At 33.7% G+C, this 22,662-nt stretch overlaps 1 protein-coding gene across 3 annotated transcripts in view; it reads right to left on the bottom strand.

The window, feature by feature from the left end:
* Window positions 1-19,316, bottom strand: part of Csgalnact (Chondroitin sulfate N-acetylgalactosaminyltransferase) — a 35,648-nt gene extending 16,332 nt beyond the window's left edge. Inside the window, exon 1 of one of the 3 annotated variants that reach the window (XM_090158646.1) lies at window positions 19,252-19,316. The gene's annotated coding sequence lies outside the window, so the exon portion shown is untranslated. Of the gene's footprint in view, window positions 1-16,599; window positions 17,095-19,251 lie in introns of those variants that run through there. The other 2 variants (XM_090158645.1, XM_090158644.1) reach the window with 2 other exon arrangements.
* Between the last annotated feature and the right edge of the window lie 3,346 nt (window positions 19,317-22,662).

Genomic DNA, 22,662 nt, shown 5'->3' with positions numbered 1-22,662 from the left:
AAATACTAATTTTTGTCACCGATAGATGGCACTATTACGTAGCGCATCCGTGCCTCTTCCGTGTTTTTCCCAAGGGCTCGTGATAATACAGCGTAAGGTATCTATGCTATTTCATATATCTATGAGGGAAACAGAAGTTATAGCGTTTTCCATTTCATTGCTCTAGATTCGCTCTGAATCTGTCTCTGACGTCATAGATCTCGCCCCAATCGATTAGAGTAAAACCGCAAATGGAAAATCCCATAAACAAACTTCCTGCACTTTGTTGTTTTTCGAGAAACACGAAAAAATTTGCTCCGATCTCGATCTCGATCCGTTGATTTGTCGAAATCGGCAGATCGGTTTTGGACGATCTCGAAGCACCCGGGAGTGGAAAATGGAGCACGCGAAACTTGATCGGAGTAGATCCGAGCACGCTAATGGAACATAAAATATTGATCAGAGCGACCCAGAGCGCTCGAGAACAGTCAAATGGAAAACGCTATAAGCGAAGTGGATTTCGAAAACACGCCGAATTCCTCGCATATTTCTAACTTAAACAATCTATACTTTTAGCTCGCGCATCGCGATCACGTGTTTTCGTTTCCGTGGTAACCTTCTCAATAGCACAAGGAGTATAAGCATTTTCCGCGTTTGGGTCTTGCCTTACGTACCACTTAAAGTTGTTTGGCTTTAGGAAATTCGTTCGTTTGTGTCAGAATATTTATTTCCTGATTGGCTTCTTCAAATTTCTCAGTGTAATTTATTTTTCAAATTTCTTAGTGTAATTTATTTTTTCAAATTTTTCAGTGTAATTTATTTTTCAAATTTCTTAGTGTAATTTATTTTTCAAATTTCTTAGTGTAATTTATTTTTTCAAATTTCTCAGTGTAATTTATTTTTTCAAATTTCTTAGTGTAATTTATTTTTTCAAATTTCTCAGTGTAATTTATTTTTCAAATTTCTTAGTGTAATTTATTTTTTCAAATTTCTTAGTGTAATTTTTTTCAAATTTTTTAATGTATTTTATTTTTTTCAAATTTCTTAGTGTAATTTATTTTTCAAATCTCTTATAAAACTTTTATATACTTAAATAAATTAGTAATTAATTATTTTATTTCATTATTTTCATAACTGTTTGTATTATTTTGGTAACCACTGTGTATAGGCAATGCCTCAGTGGATACCCGTAAAGTATTTGAGAAATAAATTTTATTATTATTTTTAATAATACAACCATGAGCTATCTATTGATAGGGAAAAATCGTCCATGACACCCACGCACACCTGAGAAATTCTGTGGTGCAACGTGCAACGTAGAAAACAGCTTGCGTCATGGGAACGTAAAATAAATATTTATGAGAATCAAATTTTCTTTTTAAATTTTAATACCGTTTTTTCCTTGGTACCAAGAATAAAAATATTTCAACTTAGGAAGAATGGCAATAAAAATAAACATTTTAGAGAACTCAAAACATGAAATAGCTTAAGACTATGACATCTTTGGGTTTGTATTAGCGACCGAAACGAGTCTAGATGGCGCAAAGGCGTAACGGCGCTAGCTTCTCCGAGGTAGCGTCTAAGATATAGCGTCTGCTACATAATAAACTTATCAAAATATAAGCAAACGATGTAAAAATTATATTAAAATGAATGTATCATAATTTATCAAGTCAAATTGACGAATAACAATAAGGAAAATATAATAGCGTCTGCTTTAGCCGCTACCTATCTAGGTTTCTATGCCGAGCCAAAGGGGGCGTAGTGATAGTTTTCGGTCGCGAATCCCTTAAAAGCCTTTCATTTTTAAATCAGATCTCTTAGTTGACGAAAGAAAAATATTTTGAAGAAAAACTAAATTGGAAAAATAAAAAACCCCCAACAATATAAATTCTTTTTGTCAGAAAAGGGAATAACATAATTCTTGCTTTTGAATATTTATGAACCTTTTTTCTCGTTTCAAATCGTTTTCTGGTCTTAAGATGACATTTTTTTCATTTCCCAGAGTTCTATCGGCAGTGAAACGTTTAATCAGAACAAAATGAAATATTTAGTACGTTTGAATGGTAAATATAATGTCGACTATTATATTTAGTTTATTTACCGTCAATTATAGGAAGTAGGGTTGTAATGCGGAGAAACATAATTAAATATTAATTTCTGTATCGGGCATTTCCACTTTTTATGATGGAAATTTGATTTCCTAAGGGCTTTTCGTATCCCGGTGATTGTCAGTGCTTCTAAGGGGCGTGCTAGGGCTATCGTATTTCCTCATAATTTTGCGCTGAAATGGAATACCCGTTGTCAAGTGTAGCTTCTCCTATTTGTCAGATAAATTTTCCCTGAAACATAATCGATTTAGGAGTCCCTATTTTTGCGGTTCGCCACAGGGAATAATAATAATAATAATTTCTAAAAGTATAAAGTTTATAAGCTTTTTTTTGGTATAAATTTAAGATTTTAATGCTTACCGGTTTTACTAAAGTGATTACTAAAATCCAAGTAAATATAGAAGAGGAATTGAAACTGTAGATTCCTGAAGGTTTTAAAAACAATTACTTTTACGTGATGAAATTCCTGGTAATAATATTGCAATAGATGAGCGGAAAATTACGAGATGAAATTTTTATTATTCCTCTATTTATTTTATTTTTCTAACTTGTAAGTGTTGCATATTTTGAATACTTCATAGAAATTGTGAGTAAAGGTTTATTAATTTTTAGGATTCATTAATTATTTTGATTTATTAATTATTTTGATTTATTAATTATTCTGATTTATTAATCATTTTAATTTATTAATTATTTTGATTTATTAATTATTTTGATTTATTAATTATTCTGATTTATTAATCATTTTAATTTATTAATTATTTTGATTTATTAATTATTTTGATTTATTAATTATTCTGATTTATTAATTATTTTAATTTATTAATTATTATGATTTATTAATTATTTTGATTTATTAATTAGTTTGATTTATTAATTAGTTTGATTTATTAATTAGTTTGATTTATTAATTATTTTGATTTATTAATTATTTTGATTTATTAATTATTTTGATTTATTAATTATTTTGATTTATTAATTATTTTGATTTATTAATTATTTTGATTTATTAATTATTTTGATTTATTAATTATTTTAATTTATTAATTATTTTGATTTATTAATTATTTTGATTTATTAATTATTTTGATTTATTAATTATTTTTATTTATTAATTATTTTTATTTATTAATTATTCTGATTTATTATTTTTTTGATTTTTTAATTATTTTAATTCATTAATTATTTTGATTTATTAATTATTATGATTTATTAATTATTATGATTTATTAATTATTTTGATTAACTAATTATTTTGATTTATTAATTATTTTAACTACGATGTAAATTTATTCAGTTTTTAAAATAATATTTAAGTTTTAAATAACATTAAACCTCCTATTTGGCCCAAAATTGTTAATAATTTAAATCAAGTTAATATTTTAAATCAAGTTAATATTTCGATTACCCTCATCTAACCATTTAATCTTTGGAATCCAATGCTATAAATATTTAAAACTAGAGCGGGTTATTGCAGCCCCCGGGCACATTTATTATTCCCTAATATTTTCGATTTAATAAAATTTGGTGTCGGATTTAGCTACCGAGGACTTTTTCCAATTTTATTTTTATCGTGGAAGGGTGCGCAATTTCTAAATCAAAGAGAGATATTGATTCCGGACCTCCCGTTTCGGATGAAGCATAACCAGAAGCGTGTTTCCCTCCGTTCTGTCCAAATGGAGCCCAGAGAGACATTGTAGACTTGTAGGTACTTGGAATTCTTCGGAAACGGAGCTTGCGCGTGTAAAATGTCTCTTTTTACATCGCTCCCGGGTAATTTAAATTTCCTCCTCTATCTGGGCAATAACGCAACGCCGCCGTATTAAAATACCATCTCGCCCCTCTCGCTCTGCTTTCCCCGACGCCTTTAAAATTCCATCTTTTTCGGGTTTCCACCCACATTTTTCCACGCCAAAAGTTTCTTATCTCTCTTCTCTAGTTTTATACCTTTACTTCGCTACTTCGGGAGAAAACGAAATATAAGATATTTATTCTTACGTAATACGTCGCGTTGATAGTTCCGGAACGACTTTTGGAATGTCCGTGTATGTCTGTCCATCCCGGGAATATTATTTTCATAATGGAAATGGAAGGCGAGTTTGTCAACGACACACGGTTGCATTCTCACGGTAATAAACTCGTTGTAAATTCCCGGCTCTGTACGGGTGGAATTTTCCGTTATTATTTTTATTTAGGCGTAGCCAAAGTCTAGAGAAACTTTTCGGGCTTCGTTTAATAGTCCTTTCTGGTAGGTATCGATCTGCGGAGAATTTTAATTATAAATCCGAGGCCTCGGTTATGTTTACAATGGAGATTGCGACCCGGTTGACGCTTTCTTATAAATGTCTATGAAATCTGTTCCATTTTGAAGTCGGCGCCTGTATTCGATTAGATTCTCGACGCCTGACGATGACAGATAGTATTCGCTAATAGCTTTTACACAGTTACGTTTTAGGATCAGAAATTGCAACTGGACTCGAGTATATATCGAAGGGAAAAAATGAATGAAGCTAAGAAGTATTTTCACACCCAGCGCCCCGGTATCATAATGACTTTAATACAGGGTATTTCAAAAGGTTTAAGGAGTTTAAGGGGTTGAGTTCAGAATTATGCCTGTTTTTTCCCATTTTCCTACGATGAGTGAAAAGAGTGCCAGAGAGCTCCAAACTGTGGCCTACTAGCCCCTGGAAGTAGGCTGCAGTAAGCGCTAAACCAAACAGCAGGGAAACGCGAACATTAAGGTTTGGGTTCGTGTGCTAGGTAAAAAAGGACTTTGTAAACAAATCGAGGTAGCCAGCGTAAAAAAGTGAACTTAAACAGTATTTAAAGTCCCTGCTGCTTGGTTTTGCGCTTGTTGCAGCCTACTTCCAGGGGCTAGTAGGCCACACTTTGAAGCTCTCTGGCTCTCTTTTAACTCATCGCAGGAAAATGGGGAAAATCAGGCATACTTCTCAACTCACCCCCTACAACTACTTAAAATTTGTGCATAACCTTTTGAAACACCCTGTATAAAAAAGGATAAAAAATATGTGTAGGTGCAGGGCCCTTACATTCCTGTTTCCACGGTTTCGAATCCCGATACGCAAACCGCACCCTAACCTTCTCGTATTCAACTTACTTTCTTTAGGGACAACCTTGACTGCCCCTGCCCGGAATAGTATCGTAATCGGCTAGCCTACTCGGTCAAGACGGACGAGTATAACTGTCCTAGAGAGCAGAATATCTTAAGGGGAAAAGAACTGGGTTCGTTTGGGACAGAAGGAATGGAGATGAACTGTCCCGGAAGACAAATTGTGATAGCTCCGGTATACTGCTCTCCCCCCCCCCCCCCCCCGCATGCGCGCGTGTGTCCCTTTCTGATTTTTTTCGTCGACTTTTTTTCCTCTCCAAAGTTCAAAAAGAAATGACTCGAAATGAGATGGGGACGTAGTTATTTCCAAACAGATGAAACCGTCGCTCCAATGCCCAGAATGGGTTTTCGGCCTCAGCTCTTGTCTCCTTCCTATGTTTACCGTTAAAATATATTTCCAGGCTTGATGATTACGAGTCACTAACGTAGAAAAGCTATCTTGTCCCGTGGCTTAATCTAGATCTGTATTGTACGCTCCCGTATTTATTTTGAGCTTCGTACCGCCGGTAATAACTAAAATGGAACAAACAACGGAGCTTTACGCTAGTCCATTTATACTTAATGCCCCGAAGCTCAACTTTCAGGGGTCCCCGGGTTTCTACTCTACATATTGTATCAAATGGAGAAGGTTGAGTGTTTGGTAAATACAATTTAGTTATACGTTATTTGTTTAACGTACCTTACATTCAAATATTGCGAAGTTTGGCCTGTTCCGAGTGAAACCTATTTTAGCTGGTAGCTTAAGTATATTATTATACTTATACCGTTAGATTATAACTGCGATTCACGTAAGTGTTACAATTTCCTCCGTCCTCCTAGTCTTAAAGGGGAACAGCCAAGCTTTTCCAAATATGGCCTTAATCAAAAGATTAACAAGACGTTCAATATACTTACACGTACTTTTTTTGTCTTGAAAAAATAGCTTTTAGCCCAAAAAGTTGAAACGAAAAATAACGCCTGGTGTTTGGGTTTGAATTTTCGCCGCCATCTTAGGGGCTGCCGCCAGCGCCTCTAGCCCCGTATGAGCGATTTACGAACTATTCTAACTTTTAAAATCGCGGAATTTAGGCTTAGGTCTCTTATAACTGGAACACGCCGCGCGTGCAAAACATATTTTTCGCGTCTTCAGCAGCGCGCGCTTTTACGTTGTTTTTCTGTCTCACCGACTTCTCACCAGGTGTCGCGGCGGACGCGCGCTTTTCGATTTCCCGAAATTTCTTTATTTTATTAAAAATTAACCCCTAAATATTTTTTGGTGCGGTTTTCGCCATAAATTTCTAACTGGTTAAAGCTTGACCGTTCCCCTTTAAATGTTTACCGAGATATATTCCTAGATTGACCACACTAGCTTCAAACTAACAAAGCAGACGACCCGAGGTGATTTTCATCGATTTTGTGAAAATTCCGGGGATGAGTAAATCTTTATGTAACTTGAAATTTCCCAAAAGGAAAAGCTTCGACGGGCTTTAGATTTGCCATGGCAACCAAAAATGTTTTTGATTACTTAAAATCTACTTTTCCCTATGGAAATTAATATGGATAAATCGCAGATTTTAGTGGTTTTCCCCTTGGAAATATTTTAAGTGGAAGCCACCTGAATTAATGGCTTAAAAAGTCGCTTGACGACTTAGGTGGTGCCTTGGGTATTACCCTAGCTCATTATTATAAAAAAGATAGTGATAATTTAATTTTCACCTACTGACTTTAGGAACGATCTATTCTGAACGTTAAAATGTAGCTAACCCTAACGAGTCTTGTGGTAGAAGTGGCTCGAACAGAATTGCCAGATTCCTAATTCCAAATTATAGTAGAGAGTTCCGATTTCGATCGAATTTGGGGAAAAACCACATCAAGTGGTTAAGCCAAACTAGTGGCTTAAAGCGACTATCAATAGTGCTATGAGTAAACGGAAGTCGGTTCAAAACACGTCACTGGAACGTCATCAGAGTGTAACTTTGTAAATGCGATGAACGGCGACCAAATTACGTATTTTAAATGGACTACAACCCCATTGAAAGTCCCATTAAGCACCGAAACAATAGAGGTTAAACGGTTCACGGTTCTGTCCCTAAATGGTTAGAAGATGTACGGTAAAAGCCTATCCACGAAACTAACCAGTTGCCAAATTATTGGGATCACGTATCGTACCAAGAGTCCAAATATCGTACATTTACGATCGAGATCATGCATCTGGCAACCCTGCGCACGTAGCTTCAAGGGGAACGGTCAAGCTTTAACCAGTTAGATTGCCCTATAGCCCATTAAAAACTAAAATTTATGGCGAAAACCGCATCAAAAAATATTGAGTGGTTAATTTTTAATAAAATAAAGAAATTTCGGGAAATCGAAAGCGCGCGTCCGCCGCGACACCTGGTGAGAAGTCGGTGAGACAGAAAAACAACGTAAAAGCGCGCGCTTCTGAAGACGAGAAAAATTTGTTTCGCACGCGCGGCGCGTTCCAGTTATGAGAGACTTAAGCCTAAATTTCGCGATTTAAAAAGTTAGGATAGTTCGCAAATCACTCATACGGGGTTAGGGGCGCTGGCGGCAGCCCCTAAGATGGCGGCGAAAATTCAAACCCAAACACCCGGCGTTATTTTTCGTTTTAACTTTTTTGGCCAAAAGCTATTTTTCCGAGACAAAAAAAGGTACGTGTTAGTATATTGAACGTTTTGTTAATCTTTTGATATGAAAATAAGGCCATATTTGGAAAAGTTTGGCCGTTCCCCTTTAAGCTGTCTAATAGAAATAAAACTCTAAAAATGTGGTGTTTTTTTAAAATGTTTTGTATAAAATATGATAGTTTTATGTAAGCTTATTCCAAAGAATTCAAAACCATAAAAAAAAATTAGTACGGTATATGCTACGAAATAAAGTCTAGGAAATATAGCGCCATCTGTCTTAATATTGGCAACTAAATATGTGAAGAAAAAGCAGACGACTTTTGAATTTCAATGTTTTCGGTTGAAACTCTCGGTTGTTGCGCAGAGAGAATGTTCATAAATTCCATTTAAAATTCGGTCGGTAGGCGGCGATACTTTTGACCAAAATTTAAACTACGCACGAAGCCTATGCCACGGATAAAAGCTGTAAAACAAAAGACGTAGGCAGGTAAGGGATTTAATGAGGCCATTAACAGACCATCTGTTCTTAATAAAAGTGAGGTATTTCCCTAGAGTGTCGGAACTCTGAAAACGGGAGAAAATTGATGATTTAAAAAACACGTGACGGGTCTGGTGAGAGCCAAAAAAAAGGCGATAGAACCTCGGTCATAAAAAATAACGTTAAAAAATCGTTGGTGCGAGAAAAAAAAACATATTAGGGAGGTTAAGAGTTCAACAAACGTCCGGAATACATGAAAAAAGGCGTTCTTAGACGCGGGTAATGTTTCTTACATACAATCCCATTATGGATTTGTGTGTATTAGATTCATCTACTGTGTAGTCCACAGTGTAACTCTTTATCCGCTACAGTTATTATAGTTAATAACATGGTCTCAATATTCCGAGGGGCAGGTCACTTCCATTTTGGGTGCGTCTTAATCATAGTAAAATGATTAAATCAGGGTAATCGTGATTAAATCAGGGTAATCAAGATTAAAAAATCTAATCAAGATTAGAAAATCTAATCAAGATTAGAAAATCTAATCAAGATTAGAAAATCTAATCAAGATTAGAAAATCTAATCAAGATTAGAAAATCTAATCAAGATTAGAAAATCTAATCAAGATTAGAAAATCTAATCACGATTTAAACGAGATTTAATCATTCTAATCATGATCTAATCTTTTTAATCAGGATTTAATCATTTAAACGAGATTTAATCATTCTAATCATGATCTAATCATTCTAATCATGATCTAATCATTCTAATCATGATCTAATCATTCTAATCATGATCTAATCATTCTAATCATGATCTAATCATTCTAATCATGATCTAATCATTCTAATCATGATCTAATCATTCTAATCATGATCTAATCATTCTAATCATGATCTAATCATTCTAATCATGATCTAATCATTTTAATTAGATTTAATCATTTTAATTAGATTTAATCATTTTAATTATATTTAATCATTTTAATTACATTTAATCATTTTAATTAGATCTAATCATTTTAATTAGATCTAATCATTTTAATTAGATTTAATCATTTTAATTAGATTTAATCATTTTAATTAGATTTAATCATTTTAATTAGATTTAATCATTTAAACGAGATTTAATCATTCTAATCATGATCTAATCATTTTAATTAGATTTAATCATTTTAATTAGATTTAATCATTTTAATTAGATTTAATCATTTTAATTAGATTTAATAATTTTAATTAGATTTAATCATTTTAATTAGATTTAATCATTTTAATTAGATTTAATCATTTTAATTAGATTTAATCATTTTAATTAGATTTAATCATTTTAATTAGATTTAATCATTTTAATTAGATTTAATCATTTTAATTAGATTTAATCATTTTAATTAGATTTAATCACTTTAATTAGATTTAATCATTTTAATTAGATTTAATCACTTTAATTAGATTTAATCATTTTAATCACGATTTAATCAATATAATCGGACGAATAGAGAATTTATCATTAAAATCAAAACTAAAGTACGATTCAATCATACTAATCACGATATAATTTTTTAATCAGGATTTAATCATTTTAAACAGATTTAATCATTTTAATCAGATTTAATCATTTTAATCAGATTTAATCATTTTAATCAGATTTTATCATTTAATCATGATTAAATCAGATTTAAACATTCTAATCATGATTAAACGTGACTTAATCAACTTAATCGTGATTAAATTGAATTTAATCAAAATAATCACGATTAATTCGGATTTAATATTTTGAGGAGTGCGTCGTTAATCAAGGAAGTGACCTGCCCCTCGCAATATTCCAATATTCGGACATTTGACTATTTTTCTGATTTATCAATTTTCGCCAAACAATTTTATTTATTTCTTAAATTAGGCCCGATTTCATTGAAAATTATACTTTCTTTTAGATCATCACAATGCTAACCAACGTTCACAGTTTATTTATTTTTTATTATTTATGTACTAATATATATATGTATATAAACTTGTAATAAATAACAATAATAATCAGCTAGGCTAATATCCAAGGCCCCACCTTAGGCCCAAGCACGGCCAACTTTGATCACGCTCTGTTCGCGCTAAAGTTTCTATGTTAACCCATGGACTGTAAATATCTGAATAAGCAAATTGTTTTCCCCACCGACGATCTTGTTTTACTGTTGGGGTCGACGTCACAAAAACGTCATAGAAACGAGTAAAGCTGGTTTCACACTCGACGGAAAATTAGCAGCGTAAAGTTGAACGTTAGCGGTATATCGAATGGGAATCAATTTTCAGCTCGGCGTTTATTATCGTCTTTCCGGCATATTTTCCGTCGAGTGTGAAACCAGCTTCGTTTTTTTAAATGAAAATATTCCTAGGTAGGTTTTAATATATTTTATATTTTTTGTCGTGTAGTTTTAGGGTTTTCTTTACGTAGGACAAGGCCTATCGGAAATAATGGCACTATCAAAAGTTTGCATATGGTACATACCTTTAGATATACAAGAAAAGCAATTTATCTTATCTTGAAACTTTCAAGATAAGTTTTAAATGTTTAACTAATAATTTTATAGTTTATTAAATAACAATTTAACCTAAAAAGATGGTGAATCGATCGAAACGGTCTAAGTAAAAAAACATAAACTTTAGCAGGAGACACTTTAGACGAAACCGAAAAAAAAACGTCTATTACGGCCAACTAAAAAATGCCTCGGTTGGCAGTACTCCCAACAGTAAAAAGTGAAGCGTCGGATTTACGAAAACACCTATTAAGAGGACAGGTTTTCGATACCCTTCCACAGTGCTTTTTATTTATCCCCGCGTATCAATCAGCTCGAGAGACTCCGAGGGAGTCTTGCAAGGTCGTTTGTACCACGTGATCTTAAAATTTCAAAATGGCAATCTAATGCGGTTGATATTGTTACGTAATTTTTTGCGCTTTATATTTTAGTAATTTTTAATTATGGTTTTTAATTCAATAAAAACTATCAACTGATATTTAGTATATCATATTTATAAAAACGAGAAAAAATACCTTTTGGCGTAAAAATGTACTTCGTGTTTATCTTTTTTCTTTTTTCGAACAGTATCGTCCACTCTTAGCGACACTTGTTTTTTTTTTCAAATAACCTTGGCCGACTCCCTTAGTGTGATTGGTTTACGGGGGCTAAAAACCAGGCTTTTTACCGATCCTCTAAAATCAACTATCCATGGTTAACCTACGAGCCAATGATATTTGTATGAGTTGAGCGCCTCTAGCGGAATATTTTATTTAGTATAGTTTTTTTTTTTACAGACCAAAGGCGAGGAATTCCAACTTATTCATATTAAAATTTGTAATATTGTCATTTTTACGCAAAACCGTTAACCTATATAGGTTTTTATGAATGGGGAAACCAAAGAACTCGAGGGAAAACCACTTTTAACGTTAATAGTGAGTGTAGGGAGCTGTTGGCTCGCGTGACATGAAGGGCTTGTCACCACCCTCCTACGCGTTGTAACCCGGCCACCTGAATTAATGGTTTTAAAGGTCGCTAGAGGACTTGGGCCTATGGTTGTTCTTTGGGTATTAACCTAGCGGTTTATTATTATTAGTTATTACTATTTATATTGAGAAGCTCAATTTTTATCTCCGATACTATTTCGCAACTGTTGGCGTTTGCCGGATATATGAACTACGGTGGTATTAATTCTCTGTATTTTATTCTTTTATCGACGGTGAAAGTTCAAAGGTTGAAACCAGATGGCTGTGGAAAAGATTTGGCTCCTTTTGAATGTGCATTTTAAAACAATTCTTCTTGAATTATTTATCTCTTTCGCGGTGAGTAAATAGGAAAAGTCTTTCGATGCACTTTGTTAGGCCATTTTTCTGTTTTCACAAACGTGTACATTTTATAAACTTTGACTATTGCCTATGATTTTTAAATTTCATTGCTTCGTGAGTGTATGAACCATAACTAAAACCTAGTAAAATTAAAAATTAATTACCAAAAAATGACTAAGAGTTGCTTCTTACTGAGATATTTAAGTTTTTAATTTTGATTAACAGTTACTTCCTAAAATGCTTAATGAAACAAAGGTAAAAGATTTGCACTTAATAAATATTACTTTTGTATCAAATTAGACTCGAAATTTACTGAAATACAAATAAATATTTTAGTGTAAATTATCCTATTTAAACTGAATTTAAAAATATTCATAAATACCAAAGAAATTAGAAATCTAGGGTTTTTATTATAAAAGTGAAAATTATTATCATTTAACGTTTCCAAAGCTTTAGAGGCTCCAACCGCGAGTCCCAGGGTTTTTAGTGCTTTGCCATTAAGTGAAATTGCTACTCAGAAGGACCATCGAAATGCACCGACTTTTATATTGCGTATAAATGATACGTAGGAAACTAATTATTTAAAATAAATCAAATCAATCTTCTCCCGTATCAACAAAAGCAACGTTTCCCATTTGATTGATTACCCATCCATCAAAAACTTGTCGTCGTCAATTCTATTGTGGCAAAGTCAACAAACTCTGTTGTTCAATAAAAATTGTACACAATAAAGGCTCTTGTAGTCAAATGTTTAATTATAAGGGGTGGCTAATTTTCCCTGATAAGGTTTGATCACAGCTTGTGGCACTTCCGTGTTGGATTTGCAAGTTCTCTCCCCACTGGTTAAAGAGGTTTTCCCCCGAGTTCGTCGAATTCTTCTCCCATAAAAACTTGCTTGGTTTCATCGAAATTGTCTGGCTGGTTGTCCTTATTTTTGCGGTGTTTCTAAGGTGTTCACTTACGGATAGGTAATTGAAAAACGTTGTAATGGGTGAAGAAAATATGGTTCTAAGGGGACATGGTGATTAAAATATTGTTCTAAGTGGACAGGGTGATTAAGATATTGTTCGAAATGGACAGGGTGATTAAAATATTGTTCTAAGTGGACAGGGTGATTAAAATATTGTTATAAGTGGACAGGGTGATTAAAATATGGTTCTTAGTGGACAGGGTGACTAAAGTATTATTCTAAGTAGACTGGGTGATTAAAATATTGTTCTAAGTGGACAGGGTGACTAAAATATTGTTATAATTGGACAGGGTGACTAAAATATTGTTCTTGGTGAACAGGGTGATTATAATATTGATCTCTGTGGATAGGTGACTAAAATATTGTTCTTAGTGGACAGGGTACGTGATTGAAAAGAGCCCATTTTTAAAAATTATTATTTTCCTTTATAGCGCTAATGGACAGGGTAATTTCAAAACAATTGTTAAATTTATCTTCAATACCGATTACTGAGCACACCAAAGAGACTGTGTGCACTAAAATTTCTACGACATCTTAATGTTTGTAAAGTGCGTCTGAAATTAAATGACAGCGTAGTTACACGCCTGCCGGCGGTGATTTGGATATAGATTAACAATTTATTCTACACGTTAATCCTCTATCCCCCCCCCCTATTTGTACTCGACTGTCAAACATTTTTTTGTAGCCTTTTTTTGCCTTTAAAGAAGGTTTATACTTGTAGTTAGGAAAAAATATATAAAAAATATATATAAAAAAACGTCTCGAGACGAAATCGGACCAGTAGGCTAGCTATGGTTGAGTGCTACTATGAGACGGGGGAGCTAACTCTCAATACTTGACGTCGTATCGCCGAGTCGGCTTAAACGGGGAGGTTACGTCAATTTCTCGCCCCCCCCCCCTCTTGGAGAAGGGTCAAGAGATCTCCGAAGAAAGGGCCAGCTCGGATGGAGGATTTTCCACAGAAAAAGGCACACATTTCCGGTTCAAAGCGTTCCGGTTGAAATATCAAACTTTTGACGTGCCGCCCCCTCTACCCTCAAAACGTGAAACTGTACATATTGCCGATAGAGGAAAAATGAGGACTTTATAGCAGAAGTTTATTATATAGTTCTTTACAGAGAAGTATCCATTAAGGCTATAAAAATGGAAAGTTAACCTTCGCAGGTACGAAGCTGTTTATAATTGGAGCAGTGGCTTATTAAGCATGCTTAAAGGGAATATAATCACAGGTATTTGGTGTGGAACACCAACGTTTGCACCTCTGGCCGCTCTTGCCTTTGGTTTTTTAAATGTTTGGGGCCACTGTACAGGGAAATTTGAAAAATTAAAGATAGTTTTGCAGGCTATATTCCCTTTAATACGAAAAAGTGAAGATAATACAAATATATAAAAACAATTCTTATTTTTAAATTTATTTTTAAAAGTTTATATATATGGATGGGGAAAAAAATAAAAACAATTGTCTTCTATGCAATGACTATTTAGAATTTTCATAGTTTAGAAAAAGTGTACATACTACAAATATATAAAACATTGTTTTTTTACATTTATTATTAAAATCATAAGATATATATGGAGGGGGTAAATATTTTTAAAAATTTTGTCGTCTATGCAATGACTATTTAGAATTTTCATAGTATTGAGTCCCCTTCTGACTCTCCTAAATGATGGGTCAAACTTTAACCCGTGCATTACTTTGTCTATCGAAGTTAAATCGAAGTATATTTAATTGTTTATAAATCATATTTTCCCAATGTATTAATTTTGAAAGTCATTATTAAATATTTCACCCTGCACAATTTATATTGGGAAACGTATTTTGACATATCAAATGAAGCCAGCGAAGTTACGTGTTTCACATGAATATCCTAGGCTGTATTGGAACAACATTCCCCAACGCCACGTATGTAAGATTAAACGGTGTTTTATAATTCGTACCATAGTGTTTCTATCCCTGCAAGTTAAAATTAATATTTAAATTTTAGACAACGGTGTGTTTTTGATATATTTTTTAGGCTTACACCACAGACCTTATTTTTCGGGGGGTTGGACATAAGAGAAAAGGAAAGTGATGTATGATTATGATTTGGGGCGCTCGGGGTCATAGGTGAACTTTAACAACGCCGCGGGAGCGTATTTCGTCGACTCAAAATTCGAGACTGAGTCACTCCATCAACATTAAATCGCTTGTTTATCCAATCATAAATCACAAAAGTCTTTTCCCTTTGCAAGGTCATTTTGTCTCCTTACCTTTTTTATTACTACTGTTTTGGCATGACAAGAAACCATATTTCAATGGCACTAAAGCTTATCTCCTGAATTATGACCGCGAAACGATACCAACATATTTTCTCAACAGTAGGATTCATATATTCTTGTTACGTATGTAAATATCTCTTTTTTAAATAGAATTTTCTACACGAAGATAAGATTATCCCTCTCTAGACTATCTGTTAAATTTTGCTATTTTTTTTATCTTAACTGTTAAATAACCGCTAACATTTAGTTTTGTTACATTTGCAGTTAGATTGTAATATATCATTTTAGATAACATTTTTGCGCGATGATAAGATGCATTTAGGGATATATCTGTTAAATTTGTCTAATAATTTTATGTTATCTGTTAATGTTGGCTAATATTTCTATGTTATCTGTCAAATTTGGTTAATATTTTTGTTATCTGTTAAATTTGTCAAAAAAATTTGTATTTTAAAAATATCCGTGAAATTTTGCTATCATTTTTAAATTATCCGAAAAAGTTAGCTAATATGTTTATATTATTTGCGATTATATGTTACATTTACCAATTTTTTAACATTATCGGTTAAATTTGGCTAATTTTTTAATAACTATCAGTTAAATTTGGCTAATATTTTATCCATTACAGTGATTTTAATAAGAAAAATATCAGTGTACAAATATTTGACAAAACTTCAGTTGAATTTCAGTGCCCATTTAATTAGCACTGTCATCCGATAAATAATTGAATCTCAACCGATGTAAACATATTCTAGTAAAGTATGACTCGCAGACGTTGGCTTAAATTTAATTTCTCTCGAGGCTTCTGCAAATAATGCGGTCCTACTGTTTAATTATCAAATTTAATCTTGGAAGGTTCGATAGATGGGGAATATTTGTCAGATTCTGTCTAGATAAATAGCTCTCAAAACCTCATAGCTCTATTCTAATATAATCCGTTATCATTTTCGGAGAAATTAGAATATTTGACAAGGTAATATAAATATCGCGTTAACGGAGAATAACGAGCGCGTCTCGAGGGTATCATTTCTATAACACTTCCATCCCATCCATTCCGAACAGGTATACCTTTGTCTTAGAAACACAATCGAGCCCTTTAAGAAACGCGTGGGGTAAACGCGAGACTGGGAATTCTCTCTCGGAACGTGGCGTTTAAAATCAGATAAAAGGGAAGTGCTTAAAGACAAAGAGAACTTGCAAAGAAAGCGCGTCTCATTTACCTGAATTCTCTTCCTCCTCGTCTTCCGCTCCTCGCGACCTCATTTCGGCCCCACTTCAAGCGTTCTTCCCCGACGTCTCGCCACACTTCGCTTCGAGGCGTGCGACTGGAATCTTTGTCCCTCCGCCGCTTACCCGCGCCACCAGTCAGTCGTGACTTTGCTTCGAAACTTCAACGACTAAGAGCTCACGATTTATTTTTAAGTACTAGTCGATTGTTTTTTTAATCCCCGATGGCCTATCTTATTTTTAAACGGATCACGACGATGTTTGATTAAGGGATATGTCGGGGGATGTTACGGTAAATGTTGCGTAAAAGGGGATATTGTCGGGATGGTCGAAGCAGCATCCGTTCGGTCGCTGTACCGAGCGGCTTGTGAAAACGTTGCCGATCTCGCGGAGAGCCAGAGAGAGGATCCGAAACCAGCGCTCTCGACGACGGAGCGGGCGGAACTCTCTGTTCCCTTTGATTCGCGAGAATGGTCTTTGGAGGAGCCTTCCCGAACGGATGAAGGTGGCGTGGAGGAGCACTCCCCCCCCTCGAACCTCCCCTCTCGATTTGTGCCAATTGGACGCCTGTTTTCTCCTCTCAGTCGATACGCGTTCACTGAAAGCCACGCGCGCCGCTATAGTCCCTTTAAGAAATCACCTCCGAATGTGGAAACGAGCCGGCATCGCAATCCGCTATCTTCATCTTCGTCCGCGTTGTCTGTTGAGTGTTTATCCGACTATAGTCCGCAGCTGCGCTTTAAATAAGGCATTCGGAAACTTTCTCTTCACTCTCTTTGAATTCCGAATTTATTAAGTCTACGACCAACCACCTATATGCCAATAGGGGGGGGGGGGGTTGTTTCTTACGTTAGCGCCCCTCCCTCCCTAAAGGAATGGAAGATCTTTGATTCCGTTGTTTTTATTCGCGCTCATTGTCAGAATTTGTAACAGTGGGTGAGATCTCGAAGGTTAAGGAAACAGTGGCGTAGTGAGAAACGTGACCGGAAAAGGTCAGGGATCACTTTTAGGAAATTGGGAGGAAATTAATTATATCCAAGGTTGGTAAAAGTGTTTGCCGTAATATTATACCAGTCGAAATATCTTATTAAAGAAAATTAGTGGGTTAGAAAAAATTGGTACGTCTTAAATATCACTGAAACATTTTTTATTATTAGTTTAAATAAATTTTATTTAATACTCATCTAGTTAAGGTTACTCGAAATAAATTTCAACTGTAAATATATATAAATTTACTTTTGGAAATATCCATAAATTTCCCATTGTAAATATCCATAAATTTCCTTTCGGAAATATCCATAAATTTCCTTTCGGAAATATCCATAAACTTATCTTTGTAAATATCAAGAAATTTCATTTTGCAAATATCCATAAATTTAGTTTTGTAAATATCCATAAATTTCCCTTCGGAAATATCCATAAATTTCCCTTCGGAAATATCCATAAATTTCCCTTCGGAAATATCCATAAACTTATCTTTGTAAATATCAAGAAATTTCATTTTGAAAATATCTAGTAATTTCGCTTTGTAAATAACCAGAAATTTCAATTTGTAAATAACCAGAAACATTCGTTTTGTAAATATCCTGAAATTTCAATTTGTAAATAACCAGAAATTTCGCTTTGTAAATAACCAGAAATTTTCCTCAGTAAATATCCAGAAACATTCGTTTTGTAAATATCCCGAAATTTTCTTTTGTAATATCAAAAAATTTCCCTTTGTAAATATCCAGAAATTTCCCTTTGTAAATATCTAGAAATTCACCTCTGTAAATATCAAACAATTTCCCTCGGTAAATATCCAGAAACATTCGTTTTGTAAATATCCCGAAATTTTCTTTTGTAATATCAAAAAATTTCCCTTTGTAAATATCCAGATATTTCCCTTTGTAAATATCTAGAAATTCACCTCTGTAAATATCAAACAATTTCCCTCAGTAAATATCCAGAAACATTCGTTTTGTAAATATCCCGAAATTTTCTTTTGTAATATCAAAACATTTCCCTTTGTAAACATCCAGAAATTTCCCTTTGTAAATATCTAGAAATTCACCTCTGTAAATATCAAACAATTTCCCTCTGTAAATATCCAGAAACATTCGTTTTGTAAATATCCCGAAATTTTCTTTTGTAATATCAAAACATTTCCCTTTGTAAACATCCAGAAATTTCCCTTTGTAAATATCTAGAAATCCCCCTCTGTAAATATCAAACAATTTCCCTCAGTAAATATCCAGAAATTTCCCTTTGAAAATATCAAAAAATTTCCCTCAGTAAATATCCAGAAACATTCGTTTTGTAAATATCCCGAAATTTTCTTTTGTAATATCAAAAAATTTCCCTTTGTAAATATCCAGAAATTTCCCTTTGTAAATATCTAGAAATTCACCTCTGTAAATATCAAACAATTTCCCTCAGTAAATATCCAGAAATTTACGTTTGTAAATATCCAGAAATTGAACACCGTCTATACATTTTATTGTTAAAACGTTGTTTCGATTAAAATATGACCTTTCAAACGATAAATTACACTTTCGGATTAATCTATACTTATAACTGATTACCGTATATCAACTTGGTTGTATGTCTTACTTATGGTATTAAATAACAAATACTATTTCATCATCAAAAAAATATATACTAACTTTTCAAACCGTTGACGCCCATCAAAACGAGGACTTGATCAGACTGGATCCATTTAATAAGAAAATCGTTGAAGAAAGTAAGAGTGGCTAAACCTTTGTAAATATCCAGAAATTTCCCTTTGTAAATATCTAGAAATTCACCTCTGTAAATATCAAACAATTTCCCTCTGTATATATCCAGAAACATTCGTTTTGTAAATATCCCGAAATTTTCTTTTGTAATATCAAAACATTTCCCTTTGTAAACATCCAGAAATTTCCCTTTGTAAATATCTAGAAATCCCCCTCTGTAAATATCAAACAATTTCCCTCAGTAAATATCCAGAAATTCACCTTTGTAAATATCAAAAAATTTCCCTCAGTAAATATCCAGAAACATTCGTTTTGTAAATATCCCGAAGTTTTCTTTTGTAATATCAAAACATTTCCGTTTGTAAATATCCAGAAATTTCCCTTTGTAAATATCTAGAAATTCACCTCTGTAAATATCAAACAATTTCCCTCAGTAAATATCCAGAAATTTCCCTCAGTAAATATCCAGAAATTTCCCTCAGTAAATATCCAGAAATTTCCCTCAGTAAATATCCAGAAATTTCCCTCAGTAAATATCCAGAAATTTACGTTTGTAAATATCCAGAAATTGAACACCGTCTATACATTTTATTGTTAAAACGTTGTTTCGATTAAAATATGACCTTTCAAACGATAAATTACACTTTCGGATTAATCTATACTTATAACTGATTACCGTATATCAACTTGGTTTTATGTCTTACTTATGGTATTAAATAACAAATACTATTTCATCATCAAAAAAATATATACTAACTTTTCAAACCGTTGACGCCCATCAAAACGAGGACTTGATCAGACTGGATCCATTTAATAAGAAAATCGTTGAAGAAAGTAAGAGTGGCTAAACCTTTTTTATCATCGCGATTTGAAACTACCGTTAGCTTAGGTAGGGGTACTGGAAAATTATCGACATTTGAGAATGCTATGACGTGATTCACTGTCCCCTTAACTAAGGAATAGCCAAGCATCCTGGAATTATTATCTGTCCGACAGGTGTTTTTGTCACTCTACGCGGATAAGTCGCTTATCTATCGCCCCGCTCAGTGCCCCTGCTTGTTGCTATGGATCTCTTCTTTATAATACCCAAAATAAACGACATACGGCTCGAACGATTTTCTAGCATTGACATTTGTAGGGCTGTAGGGGAGTGCTTCTTTGATTGGTAAATCGGTGGCATGCTGTTGTTATTCACTCGTAACCGCCAAAATCACTTCCTTTGGGCGACGAAAATATGTATCGCCTCCCACCACAAGCTTGCCTTAATGTTTATGCATATTCTCCGCATCCTGCTACTACTCCTTTTCCTTTCTCTTTGAAAAATGTCTCGCAATCAATTTGCGAGATATTTTACGTATACCGTGGACAAGTTAAGACTATAGGTTTTATTTGAATCGACTAGAGGTCGGGGATGGTTAACTTTTATTCAATAGATAAAGCTCTCAAAATTATTCGTAAAACGTTTTGATCAAGTAATTTATATTTCTGTATTATCCGATTAATTTTTTGATAAATTTGTAAAATTAATCGGAAAAACGACGTTTTTTTCGATAAAAAGCTCAAATTTTACGAATAATACATGTTTTTTAATCATTTTCCGAAATATTAACCGGTAAATTTCTTTGTTTACATTTTTTCCCAACAAAATCAATTTAATCATGGATAATGATTAACCGTTACCGACCTCTAGAATCGACGATAACAGTTAATATTAACAAAAGCAGGGTTGGCAAAAACCCGTCAAAAACCGGTTTTTGACGGGACATGTGGGAAAAACTGGTAAAAACCGGAAAATATTCATTCATATTTTCGTTTCATGCTAAATTAATCATTGATATATCTATTAAGTGACTAATTTGGTCATTGCAAATAGGAGCGATGAAAATAAGGCCAGAAGAAGAGTGAATAGAATAGAAGAATATACTGCTTTTATTATTTATTTTTTATTGAATTTTGCCACTAGAGGTGGAAAAACCATGGAAGTACGATTTTCCACACGGTTTTTAACAGGAAAAAAATAGGTGGAAAAAACCACGGAAAATGTAGTTTTTTCCACCCTTGGCAAAATTGTGCCTACCCTGACCAAAAGTAAATTAACCGAAGTTATCAGACTGCTATAATCCCAATGTTGGAGGCGTTTTCTTTTTGAAGTTACATTTTGATCTCGAATTTGAAATTTTGCGCACTCCTGGGCCGAAAAAAAAAACGTATTTGTTTATATGAAACCAATTTTTATACATAGAAATAGTTATACCCACAATTCCCAAGTGCAATTTATCGCTTCAAAAGACGGGGATGGAAATTAGCTTTTATTTGACTCGATTTGCTCATCATTTTCGTAAGGAAAACGCCCTCCGATTCTGAGCGCTATTTCGATAACTTCTGTTCGTTTACTTCTGATATTACTCTAACAAAAGTAAATAGACGTTAGCAGAAAGTCACTAAAGCCACGGTCACGCTACTACCCACTGTTAAGTTAAAAGGAACCACCTATGGACTTCATTGCGAAGAGTGATACATTACTACAACCCACTAACTGACTAGTTAAATACCTAATTGAGTACGAAGATACTTGTTGTAAACTCGGTTCAGCTGCGCTCAGCGTTGCCAGATCAAAAATCTGAAATTATCGTATCTAGGCCAAAAAATTATCGATTTTCCTGGAAAATTATCGCACATTTCTTTTTGGCGCTAAATTTGAATTCATACATAAATGCGTTGAATTTAGATTACTTTTTTGAAAGCCCTACAGGAGTTTTATTTCAGGGAAATAAACAAAATGCCTATTATCATTATTAACTGAACTTAATATCTTTAAAAATTTATTAAAAAATGCGGTAACAGCTAGGAGTAATAAACTCACACTCAGGACTACGGGTTGTATACTATTGGACCGAATCCCGTTTGACCGAATCCCATTGAACCGAAAAGTATTTTCGTTTATAGCCCAACATGGCGGGATTCAGTTGAATGGGAAATTTAAATCTGGTTCGTTTTCACTTCGGGTAGGTTAGTTCAGGTTGGGTTAGGTTAGGATGGGTTGGGTTAGGTTAGGTTGGGTTGGGTTGGGTTAGGTTAGATATGGTAGGCAACTATTTAACGTCGGGTCTTATCAAGGTTATTTTCCAAAATTAAACCCGGAAAATATCAAATTTCAAGGGAAAAAGGTCTAAAAATACACGTCGGTACGAAATAATAAATATTTAAGACATAGTTTAGTCCAAATTAGATATACTATCGTCACGTAACCTACGATATATAAATATGTATCACTAACGGTATATTGAATGAAAACCGCGCAAACGCGGTTTTCGGTCGATTGGAATTCGGTTGAATGGT

Source organism: Leiobunum rupestre, chromosome 9 (assembly GCF_980474605.1).
Source record: "Leiobunum rupestre chromosome 9, qqLeiRupe1.1.hap1, whole genome shotgun sequence".
Classification (NCBI taxonomy): Eukaryota; Metazoa; Arthropoda; class Arachnida; order Opiliones; family Sclerosomatidae; genus Leiobunum; species Leiobunum rupestre.
Note: the sequence above shows the minus strand (reverse complement) of the source record. Positions and strands in the feature narration are given on the sequence as shown.